Here is a 12,891-nt window from a genome sequence, read left to right on the forward strand (position 1 = left end):
AAAAAGATCTTGATATATCCAATGTATTTTAATCTCTCATTCATTCTAACATGCAATGTTTGACACCAGATCATACTTTCAGTTCTTTGAGTTAGTTTGTCCAGGCTTTCAAAATAGTGAATTACATTATTGCTTTGGGGTTTTATAATGTTTGAGTGTAATCAATGAAGTCTGGGCAAGTGCTAACATTGTTCAATCCATCATGACCCCCTCCTGTTTCTTATCTACATCATATCTTCCAGTGACATCAATGAAAAACATATTGTCAATTTTCACTCGGACATTGACAAAACCCAGCTGAACCACACCACCGCCTCTCCAATTCTCCACTGACACTTAGTAATTACACTATTTATCAGACAGCCATCACTGAATAAGCAGAAATTTTCTCCAATTAAACATTGACTTTCTGCCACAAACTCTTTGCCCTACCTACTGGGGCATTGTTGTCTCAGGCTATATCAGATAGTTTGCAATGTTGATGTGCTGTTTTGACTGAGATGAGCTACCAACCACACATCTGTATCATGGCTAAGACTGTTATACTCTAGATAGTGAAAGATAATATTTCAACCAATCTTTATACAATCTTGCACTTACTTACAGTGTGAAACATTATATGCATAAAATTCCTAACTACAGATCCATTGAATGTCTCTTTAAATTTGCTCTGGTAAGATCTCAAATAATGCCCTCCCCTTGGGTATAATTAAAAATAAACGATGTTCAATTAACAAAGACCATATTCATACCCCTATAACATCATCAAAATTGTCCCGTCTCAGCTTATCTGCTAATAAAAGCCTCATCTGTCTCTTTGCTAACTCTAGGCTTGACAATTTCTGTTTGGTATCCCTTGAAATTATCAAAATTCAATTTCCTGTGTCTTTATATCACCAAATCATCCCAGTGCCAAAGAAAAGTCATGCAGTATGACGCAACAACTACCACTCAGTGGCTCTGACATCCATAATTATGAAGTGCTTCGAGAGATTCGTCATGGCTCGCATCAACTCGAGCCTCCCAGATTGCCTTACAGTTTGCAACAGGTCCATAGTATATGCCATGGCCCCACACTCATCCCTGGAACATCTGGACAACAAGGCTCCTACTTATTGACTACAGCTCCACCTTCAACACCATAATTCCAACACTCCTTTCCAAACTCTGGGATCCAGGTCTCTGCTCCCCTCTCTATAATTGGAGTTTCGACTTCATGGGCATTAGACCACCATCAATAAGGATAGGGGACATTTTCTCCACAATAATCCTCAACACTGGTGTCACGCAAAGCTGCATACTCAGGCCCCTACTATGCTCCTTATATAAACAAGACTGTGTGGCTAAATTCCACACAAAGTCCATTTACATGTTTGCTGACGACATCACTATTGTAGGTCAGATCTCAAACAACAATGAAATGGAGCACAGCAAGAAGATATAGTCCTTTGTGACATGGTGTAGAGACAACAAACTCTCCATCAATATCACAAAAATGAAGGATCTAGTATTGACGTCAGGAAGTGGAGTGAAGGGCATATGCCTGTCTGCATCAATGGAGCTGAGATGGAGATGGTCATGAGCATCAGGTTCCTGGGAGTGATGATCACCAAGAATCTGTCTTAGTCCACCCACATTGATACTATAGTCAAGAAAGTACAACAACGCTACTTCCTCAGAAGGCTAAGGAAATTTGGCATGACCATAAAGACTCTTAAAAATTTTTGTACATGCGCCATGGAAAGCAGACTATGTGGATGCATCACAACATGGTATGGCAGCTACTCTTCTGCAAGAAATTAGAGAGAGTTGTCAACACAGTCCAGTCCATTACACAATCAGCCTCCCATCCAGTGACTCTGTCTACACTTCCCACTGCATCGGAAAAGCAACCAACGTAACCAAAGACCTCGCCCACCCCAGTTATACCCTCTTCCGTCAGGAAGAAGATATAAAAGTTTGAATGCAGATATGAACAGATTGAAGAACATCATCGTCCCTGCTGATATGAGTCTTTTGATGGATTGCTGAAATGTTAACGTTGATCTCTCTCTGCACTCTCTCAGCAGCTGTGACATTCTGATGCAGTTATATAGTATGGTCTCTTGTAAAGCATGTAAGACAACATTTTTCACTGTACCTTGGTACATGTGACATCAAAAAATCAAATCAAGTCAAAACTACTCATTTAGCTTTGTATTCACTGACTTGCATTGAACCACTGACTAATTGGGAGCTAATTTCAAAATGCTTATCCTTGTTTTCAAATCCTCCCAGGGCCTAGATCCTTCTTACATCTATAATATTGCCCAGTCGCACAATCTATCATGCAATCTACATTCCTCTAATTCTGGCCCGTTGGCCAATCTTAATTTTATTTTTTATGCCATTGATGTCAGTGCCTTCAGTAGTCAAAGCTCTAAAGCCCTTAAACACTTCTTGAGCCATTATGCCTTAATCTGTCTTCTCCTTCAAAACACTTAAAGCCTACCTCTTTATTCAAGCTTTTGACCAATCATCTGAGTATCACCTTTATGGCTCGATGTCAACATATGCTTTATAAAGCTGCTCTGAAGTGCCTTGACACATCATTACATGAAAGACATGACAATCAATCAATCCTTCTGTTGTTGTTTGCATATAGCAGTTACATCAATTAAATTTTCAATGTTCATGTGTGCACAAATCAATAGTGGGGAGGAAAACATCAATCAATTCCAGGATTTTTCATTGGCATTTAACAGTTCCAGTCTAATCCTTTGGAATATGGACACATTCTTTAGGTAGGTTTTATCAATGTATTCTGTAAACCGTAACAAAATGATTTCTGTCGACCTCACCAGTGCTATGTATTGATCAGCAAGGTAGGAAGTGCATTTGAACCACACAGGAGGAGCTCTTGGTTACACTTCCAACTTTTAACTGTATTCTCTCACCTGCTAAATGAATAATCAAGGCTGGCAAAGTCATCACAAAATGCAATGTGACATGCAGAGGGCAGTTAGCAGCGCAGTTCCAACAACACTCGAGAACTTTGATACCATCAGGATAAAGCAGTTCCTTTTCACAGCCACCACATCCATAAACACCTATTACCTCCACCACTGATGTTCACTAGCAACACTGCACTATTTAAAAGATACCCTGCAGTAATTCACCAAGGCTCCCCAGACAGCACCTTCCAGTACCATCTTGAAGCATAAGAGTAGCAGACACGCACCAACACCAGCACCTGAAGTTTCCTCCTGAACAGCATTATAGGCCTACCTACAACAAATTAACTGCAACCGTTCAAATGGTAGCCCTTCTCAAGGGCAATGAGAGACCGAAAATGAATGCTGACCCAGACCAGCAACACCCATTTTCCACGAATGAATTATAGAAGTCACTTTCTTCACTTTGATGTTAATATCCGACCATAATTATCTCAGAATAATCTTAAAAGAAATTGATAAGTGAGGTTGTCATTTTGGCATAATTTTGGAAAATTAGAAATTTCAAAAGAAAATTGAAATAGGAATTTTTAAAGGAGATTATTCCTGTTTATTGGTGCAGTAGTCTATAACTGCATATGGTCAGGAAGGAGAGATCACACCCAGAGTGAGAATGAGCATATAGCTCAGGGAATTTGGAGACATTGTGGGAATTCAGTGCGAATGAAAAGAGGTAATTGCTTTTGTTGGTTCATAGTTTGTAAGGTCTTTTCATAGGATTAAATAAGCACAGAATCAAGAGCCCAGCACAAAAGAAAAAGTGACATCAAAGCAAAACCTTAAATTCATTGACTACTAATATCTGTTAATTCAACTATCTACTGTGGTTTAGTTTCAGATTGAATATAACCATGAGAAATATTTACAGGTGGCAAACTCAAAGATCAGTAGGAAATGTTTAAAATTAAAATGAAGGACTACGTAAAAAAATGTAGGGCCAGGTGATGTGTTGGACCTGCATGATGAGAGAGGTGATGGAACCCATTGGAATTCATTGTGACCACATTGTGGATTGCTTGACGAACTCCAGCTCAGAGTTGATGAGCTGGAGACTGAGTTTTGCAAATTGTGACACATCAGGGAGGGGGAGAGTTACTTGGATGCTGTGTTTCAGGAGGCAATCACACCCATTAGATTAACTACCTCAAATTCGGTCAGTGGTCATGGACAGGAGGGTGTGACTATGAGCAAGGCAGGTAGAGGTGAAGGAGACTCAACCCTTGAGCTTGTCTAACAGGTTTCAGATTCTTGCACAATATGTGTGGATGACAAGGAATACCAAGAGGATGAGCAATCTGACAATAGCACTCTGGTACTATTCAAGAGCTATTCAAGATAGGTGAAGAAAGAAAAATATAGTTGCAATCAGTGATAACATAGACAGGGGAATAGACACTGTTCTCTGTGGTCAGGATCAAGAGTCCCAAAGACTGGGTTCAACAAGAAGGGGGTCAGTCAGCACAGGATTGACAGTGTTGTACTGAAATATAAGCAGTATACGAAACAAGGTGGATGAGCTTGTAGCACAGGTTGAAATTGACAGATATAATGTTGTGGGTATAATGGAGACATGGCTGCAAGGGGATCAGGGCTGGTAACTAAATATCTAAAGGTACGTGTCCTATTTAAAGGATTCCTGAAGAAGGGCTTATGCCCGAAACATCGATTCTCCTGTTCCCTGGATGCTGCCTGACCTGCTGCGCTTTTCCAGCAACACATTTTCAGCTCTGATCTCCAGCATCTGCAGACCTCACTTTCTCCTATTTAAAGGATAGGCAGATGAACAGATGGGATGGGTTGCCTTATTAGTAAGAAATTAAATTAAGTTAAATCAATAGCAAGAAGTGATATCGAGTCAGAAGGTGCTGATTCTGTGTGGGGAGAGTTGAGGAATTGCAAAGGGAAAAATACTGTACTGGGAGTTGTATACAGGCCTCCTAGCAGTAGCCAAGATGTGGCAAGGAAAATAAATCAGGAGATAGAAAAGACACGTTAGAAAGACATGTTTACAATAAACATGGGGAATTTCAATATGCAGGTGGACTGGGAAAATCAGGTCAGTAGCCGATCCCAAGAAAAGTATTTCATGGAATGTCTATGAGATCGTTTTTTTTTTGAGCAGCTTGTGGTAGACCCACTAGTGAACAGACAATTCTGGATTTGGTGACATGTAGTGAGGCAGACTTGATTAGTGAGCTTGAGGTGAAGGAATTCCGAGGGGACAGTGACCATAATATGATAGAAATCACCCTGCAGATTGAGAGGGAGAAAGTTGAATCAGATGTAATGACTGAGTAAAGGTAACTACAAAAACATGTGAGAGGAGATGAACAGAGTTGGTTGGAGGAGGAGCCTGGTATGGGAAAATGGTGGAGCAGCAATGGCAGGAGTTTCTCGTGGTATTTTGGAAGGTGCAGCAAAAATTCACCCGAAGGAAGAGGAAGCATATTAAGGGGAGAACAAGGCAGCCATGGTTGACAAGGGATGTCAGGGATAGGATAAAAGCAAAATTAGATTCTGATTAGATTAGATTCAATTCCCTACAGTGTGGAAACAGGCCCTTCGGCCCAACAAGTCCACACCGACCCTCCGAAGAGCAACCCACCCCCCCTCTGACTAATGCACCTAACACTATGGGCAATTTAACATGGTCAATTCACCTGACCTGCACATCTTTGGATTGTGGGAGGAGACCGGAGCAAACCCACATAGACATGGGGAGAACGTGCATACTCCACAGAGACAGTTGCCCAAAGCTGGAATTGAACCTGGTCCCTGGTGCTGTGAAGCAGCAGTGCTAACCACTGAGCCACCATGCCGCCCAAAAAATATGGAATGTTTCATGAATTTGCATATCATCCTTCCGCAGGGGCTATGCTAATCTTCTCTGTATCGTTCCAATTTTAGTATATACGCTGCCGAAGTGAGCACAAAGAAGGAGAATATTGTGTGGTGAAGATTAGTGGGAAGCCAAAGGATTGGGAAGCCTTTCAAAACCTGCAAATGATAAACAAAACGGCAAGAATGGGGGACACAATTAAATCTGAGGCTAAGCTAGCTAGCAATATAAAAGAAGATTGCAAGAGTGTTCTTAGATATATAAAAGGTAAGAGAGAGGCGAGAGTGGACATTGAACTATCAAAAAATGAGGCTGAAGAAATAATAATGGAGACTAAAGGAATGAGAGAGAGTCATAAAGAAGAGTTGAATGCTCCCGATTCCTAAAAAGAAAGATACAGAATGCCTGAAAATCATAGAAAAATGGAGGTCGATCACAATTGGACTAATACTGCTTTGCCTTTTCAATAAAATTATGGCAAAGCAATTAAGTGATACAGTCCAGACTAACCCTAGAGAGAAAGGTTTCTTAGCTGTCACTCCAGGCTACACAAAAATATAGCTATTCTAGAAAATATCATAAGAGATGCCAGAAGGAACAGAAAGAACATGAATGGATACTTAGTATCAGTCTTCACCATGGATCCACCAATAACATGCCAGAATTTCAAGAGTGTTAGGGGAAGAAGTTGGTGTAGTGGCCATCACTAAGGAGATGACGCTGGGAAGCTGAAAGGTCTGCAGGTGGAGAAATCACCCATTAGTTGAGATTTGTGAAGGCATTGGTGGTGTTCTTTCAGGAATCTCTGAAGTGAAGAAGGATCTCAGAAGACCAGAAAATGATAAATGTAGCATCTCTGTTTAAGAAGGGAGGGAGACAGAAGACAGGAAAGTATAGGATGGTTAGCCTGACCTATTTTAGAGTCGATTATTAAGGATGAGATTGCAAATACTTGGAAGTGCATGGTAAAATAGGAAGTCATCAAGAGGAAATCATGTCTGACAAATCTGCTAAAATCCTTGAGAAGGTAAAGAGCAAGTTAGACAAAGAAGAGATAGTGAATGTGATTTATTTGGATTTCCAGGATGCCTTTTGACAAGGAATACACAGGAAGCTGCTAAACAAGGTAAAAGTCCATGGTGTTAGGATCAAGGTACTGGCATGGACAGAGGATTGGCTGACTGGCAGAAAGCAGACAATGGGGATAAAGGGGTATTTTTCAGAATGGCAGCTGGTGACTAGTGCAGTTCTGCAGAGATCAGTGTTGTATGATGATGCTGTCATTTAAAAAAAGCTATTTTGTCCTGGGTTAATTGAAGAGAGTTTGCAAAGGCAGAGGTGCTGAAGTGGCTATTGGAGACTAAGTCAACATTTTAAGAGGCTTTTAAGTTTTCTTTTTAAAAACAGTTGTAACAATGGAAGGGGAGTGGCTAGTTCTCTCAGACCAGGGTTTCTAGTTTTTATTAGCTGTAACAGTCAAAAGCTGTTTGGGTCCCAGAGGGTTGGACCTTCAGAAACTGATTCCTAGCTGCTACTTCTCAGAAACCTCTCTTGATGATGTTTCCTCTTGGATTAGAGAATTGCAGTTAAAAATCTGTGTCTGAATTTACTTTTTTGCCAAGGTATATTTATGGAACGTTATTACATTAGAACAGTTAATTAGTAATTGTGTCTGTATATATTATTTGTTAAGTTTTCCAATAGTTAAGTTATTCTAAATTCTTCTTTCTTTTGTGTGCATTTTAACTGTAGTATTTAAATAAATTGTTTTTTTTTGTTTCAAGTTGAGTACTTTGATTAGTCACATCACATTTGGAACACAATTCACATTTACCTTTAAAATGATAAAAGTTATGGTCTAGGCTAGTTTCTTCAAATATTTGGAGGGGGGGTTCTGATCTGGTCCATAACAGTTGGGATCACCACTATCCATGTTACACATTAACAAACTGGACAAAGGAAAGGAGGGCATTATTGCTCAGAGTGCAGATGGTATAAAGATAGATTGAGGGTCAGGTGGCTTTGAGGAAGTGGACAGACTGCAAAAGGACTTGGACAGGCTAGGGCAGTTGGCATAAGAAATGGCAGACAGAATACAATGTGTAGAAGTGTGAGGTTATGTACTTGGGTAGGAATAATATAAGCAAAGACTATTTTCTAAATGGGAAAAGGCTTTGGAAATCTGAGGCACAAGGGACTTAGGAGTCTTAGTTCAGGATTCTCTTAAGGTTAACATGCAGATTGATTTTGGCGGTTAGGAAGGCAAATGTAAAGTTCACATTCATTTCAAGATGGCTAAAACACAGGCTAGGGCAGTTGGCATAAGAAATGGCAGACAGAATACAATGTGTAGAAGTGTGAGGTTATGTACTTGGGTAGGAATAATATAAGCAAAGACTATTTTCTAAATGGGAAAAGGCTTTGGAAATCTGAGGCACAAAGGGACTTAGGAGTCTTAGTTCAGGATTCTCTTAAGGTTAACATGCAGATTGATTTTGGCAGTTAGGAAGGCAAATGTAATGTTCACATTCATTTCAAGATGGCTAAAACAAGGACAGAGATGTACTGCTGAGGCTGTGTAAGGCTCTGGTCAGACCCCATTTGGAATATTGTGAGCAGTTTTAGGATATTTATCTAAGAAAGGGTGTGCTGGCGTTGGAGGGTAACCAGAGGATGTTTACAAGAATGATCCCAGGGTTTAAGTAGTTGTCACATCAGGAGCAGTTGAGGACTCTGTTCTGTACTCCATGGAATTTAGAAGAAAATGGGGGGATCTGATTGAAACTTATAGAGGTCCGAGAGGCCTAAACAGAATGGATGAGGAGGCATTTCTATGAGTTGCAGAGACTAGGAGCTGAGGGCATAAACTTTAGAACTGAAATGAGGAGGAACTTTTTTGGCCAGAGAGTTGTTAATGGTTTTCAACTTCAGGGCTCAGGGAAATCATCGGGATTTTCCCTCCAAAACAAAGTTGTAGATAGAAGTGCACTAGATTAAAAACCCTACACTGGCTCATCCCCTGTAGCTTTCCATGTGGTTAGTCTGAGAACATAATACCTTGGCATATTTTTGACATCTCCATGTTTTAGTTGCTGTGTCTCCTCTTCCCTCTGACTCTCTTTGCTGATTCGTCACTGCATCTCTCTCCTTCAATTAAGTTTCCATCTTCTAAATTTCCCTCAAACCCCTGAATCGTGTAGGAGGTAATGGATAGTGCAGTGGTGGAAAAGCAGTCACTAATAATTGCAAGTGGGGAATGAGCAGAACATATATTTAACAGACCTTTTCCCCATCTCCTTCCTGAATCGTTTCACAACCCCTTTCTCCCATTATATCCACATACCTTCATTGCGTCACAATACATTTGCTTCCCTCCAGGGATTTATTCCTACCTTACGCTCACCTCTTCTCTATTAAACTGGCCATTTAACCTCTATTTCCACACTCCTTTTATCCAGTCTCTCACCTCTGCCTAAAGTCACCATCCAGATTCTATTCCCACTACCACAAGGGTGAGAGCTGTGAAAGCCCACTCAACTGCTTTCCATTCAACTCTTTTACTTCTTATCCCCTGATCGTATGCACATGCATCAAACTAGCCTTTATGTTTTCAAGATTAATTATCTGTGTCTTCTGTTGCTCAGTGTATTGCACTCTCAACTCTGAATCACAAGGAGTTAAAATCCCAATTCTAGGTTTTCAACACAGAATCACATTTAACTCAGTGCTGCAGTACTGGGGGAGTGCTTTATTGTCAGAGATGCTGCTAGGACTTTAAACAGAGAACACATGTGCCTGCTCAGCCAGATGTAAAATATCTTATGGCATTATTTTGAATAGGATCAGGGATTATTCCTCAATCAACATTACATAAACAGATTATCTTGTAATAATCACACTAATGTTTGTGGGAGCTTGTCATGTGCCAGCTTGCTATATATTTCAGACTTTAAGACAGTTATTACATTTTACAAAGTATTTTATTGGCTGTAACATGTGCAGTCATCAGCAAAATGCTAGAAAACTGAAAGACTGAGGGTTTTCTCAGCCTGCTAGAAATTAACAAGTTTTACTTTCTTTGATGTTCATATGGTCAAGACTAGGCTCTTTAAGCAGCAAAGCCCAAGTGCTGATTAGTAGTTAATGCCAAACTGAAACCTGTGTTTTTGCCTCAGACACAAAGTAATATTACTTAAATAGAGATGTACATTTTTTGCATAAAACAGTAGAAATTAATCATGGGGCTGCCGCTAAATGGCATTATTATGCTGTTGTGTTGAAGTGACGGGTTGAAGTGTGTCTAATTTAATGCAAGAAGTGTCAGGAATAAGGGTAATTTACTTAGAGCATGGATCAGTACTTGGAGCTACGATGTTGTGGCCATTACAGAGACTTGGATCTCACAGGAGTGGAATGGTTGTTGGATGTTCCGGGGTTTAGATGCTTCAAGAGGAATAGGGCGGGAGATAAAAGAGGTGCGGGAGTGGCATTGGTAATCAGGGATAGTATCACAGCTGCAAAAAGGGAGATCGTCGAGGAGGGTTTGTCTACAGAGTCATTATGGGTGGAAGTCAGAAACAGGAAAGGAGCAGTCACTTTATTGGGAATTTTCTATAGACCTTCCCACCTTCACCCTCCCACCCCAAAAGCAGCAGAGACACGGAGGAGCTGATTGGGAGGTGGATTTTGGAAAGGTACAGAAGTAACAAGGCTGTTGTCATGGGTGACTTCAACTTCCCTAATATCGATTGGAACCTCCTTAGTGCAAATAGTTTGGATGGAGCAGACTGTGTCAGGTGTGTCCAGGAAGGATTCCTGACTCAATATGTGGATAGGCCAACTAGGGGGGGAGCGCATATTGGACTTGGTGCTCGGCAATGAACCAGGTCAGGTGTCAGATCTCTCGGGGGAGAGCATTTCGGTGATAGTGATCACAACTCCCTAATATTTACTATAGTCTTGCAGAGGGATACAAAAAGATGATATGGGAAAGTATTTAATTGAAGGAGGAGGAGTTATAGTGCTATTGGACAGGAACTGTGGAGCATAAATTGGGAACAGATATTCTCAGGGAAATGCAAGACAGAAATGTGAAGGTTGATTAGGGAGCACTTGCTGCAAGTGCTGGATAGTTTTGTGCCACTGAGGCAAGGAAGGGATGGTCGGGTGCAGGAACCTTGGATGACAAGAGATGTGGAACATCTAGTCAAAAGGAAGAAGGAACTTTACTTAAGGTTGAGGAAGCAAGGATCAGACAGGGCTCTAGAGGTTTACAAAGTAGCCTGGAAGGAACTGAAGAATGGACTTAGGAGACCTAGAAGGGGGCATGAGAAATCTTTGGCAGGTCAGAAAACCCCAAGGCATTCCACACTCACGTGACGAACAAGAGGAAGGCCAGACTGAGGATGGGGCCGATCAGAGATAGTGGAGGGAACTTGTGCCTGGAGTCGGAGATGGTAGGCAAAGTCTTTAATGAATACTTTGCTTCAGTATTCACTAGTAAGGAGGACTTTGTTGTTTCTGAGGAGAGCATGAAGCAGGCTGATACATTCAAACAGGTTGTTGTTAAGAAGGAGGATGTGCTAGTAATTTTGAAAACATGAAGATAGATAAGTCCCATGGACCACACAAGATATACTCAAGGTTGGTACAGGAAACACGCGAAGAGATTTTTGCCCTTTGCTGATGATCTTTGCATCCTCACTGTCCACTGGAGTTGTACCTGATAATTGGAGGGTGGCAAATGTTATTCCCTTGTTCAAGAAATGGAATAGGGATGACCCTGGGAGTTACAGACCAGTCAGTCTTACATCGGTGGTAGGCAAATTATTGGAGAGGATTCTGAGAGACAGAATTTATGATTATTTGGAAAAGCATAGCTTGATTAGAGATAGTCCGCATGGCTTTGGGAAGAGGCAGATCATGCCTCATAAGCCTTATTAAATTCTTTGAGAATGTGACAAAACACATTGATGAAGGTAGAGCAGTGAATGTGATATACATTAATTTTAGCAAGGCGTTTGATGAGGTTCCCCATGGTAGGCTCATTCAGAAAGTAAGTAGACATGGGATACAGAGAAACTTGTCTGGCTGGCCCATAGAAGATAGAGGGTGGTAGTTGATGGAATGTATTCAGCCTTGAGCTCCGTGACCAATGGTGTTCCACACGGATCGGTTCTGGGATTTCTGCTCTTTGTGATATTTATAAATGACTTGAATGAGGAAGTGGAAAGGTGGCTTAGTAAGTTTGCCGATGACACAAAGGTTGGAGAAGTTGTTGATAGTGTGGAGCGCTGTTGTAGGTTGCAAAGGGACATTGACAGGATGCAGAGCTAGGCTGAGAAGTGGGACAGAGTTCAACCTGGAAAAGTGTGAAGTGGTTCATTTTGGAAGGTCCAATTTTAATGCAGAATACAAGGTTAAAGGCAGGATTCTTGGCAGTGTGGAGGAACAAAGGGATCTTGGGGTCCACATTAATTGATCCCTCAAACTTGTCATTAAAGCTGATAGGGTGGTTAAGAAGGCATATGGTTTGTTGGCTTAGCAGGGGGATTGAGAGATTAAGAGCCATAAGGTTATGCTGTAGCTCTATAAAGGCCTGGTTAGACCACACTTGGAATACTGTGTTCAGTTCTGATTGCCTCATTATAGGAAGGATATGGAAGCTTTAGAGAGGGTGAAGAGGAGATTTACCGGGATGCTGTCTGAACTGGAGAGATGTCTTAAGAAGAAAGGTTATGAAGGAGCTAGAGGTTTTCTTATTGGAATGAAGAAGGATGAGAGGTGTACAAGATGATGAGAGGCATAGATAGAGTGGATAGCCAGAGACTTTTTATCAGGGTAGAAATGGCTATCATGAGGGGGCATAATTTTAAGATATTTTTTAGATTCGATTCCCTACAGTGTGGAAACAGACCCTTCGGCCCAACAAGTCCACACCGACCCTCCGAAGAGTAACCCACCCCCTTCTGACAAATACACCCAGCACTATGGACAATTTAGCATGGCCAATTCACCTGACCTGCACATCTTTGGACTGTGGGAGGAAACCGGAGCACC

General features: G+C 41.1%; 1 protein-coding gene and 1 non-coding gene across 3 annotated transcripts in view; both read right to left on the reverse strand.

The window, feature by feature from the left end:
* Nucleotides 1-12,891, reverse strand: part of pcdh15b (protocadherin-related 15b) — a 1,523,107-nt gene that overhangs the window by 630,588 nt on the left and 879,628 nt on the right. The window lies entirely within an intron of this gene.
* Nucleotides 5,818-5,924, reverse strand: LOC122561422. The gene has a single exon (XR_006315004.1). It is a non-coding gene; the product is annotated as a U6 spliceosomal RNA (small nuclear RNA).

This window comes from Chiloscyllium plagiosum, chromosome 22 (assembly GCF_004010195.1).
Source record: "Chiloscyllium plagiosum isolate BGI_BamShark_2017 chromosome 22, ASM401019v2, whole genome shotgun sequence".
Classification (NCBI taxonomy): domain Eukaryota; kingdom Metazoa; phylum Chordata; class Chondrichthyes; order Orectolobiformes; family Hemiscylliidae; genus Chiloscyllium; species Chiloscyllium plagiosum.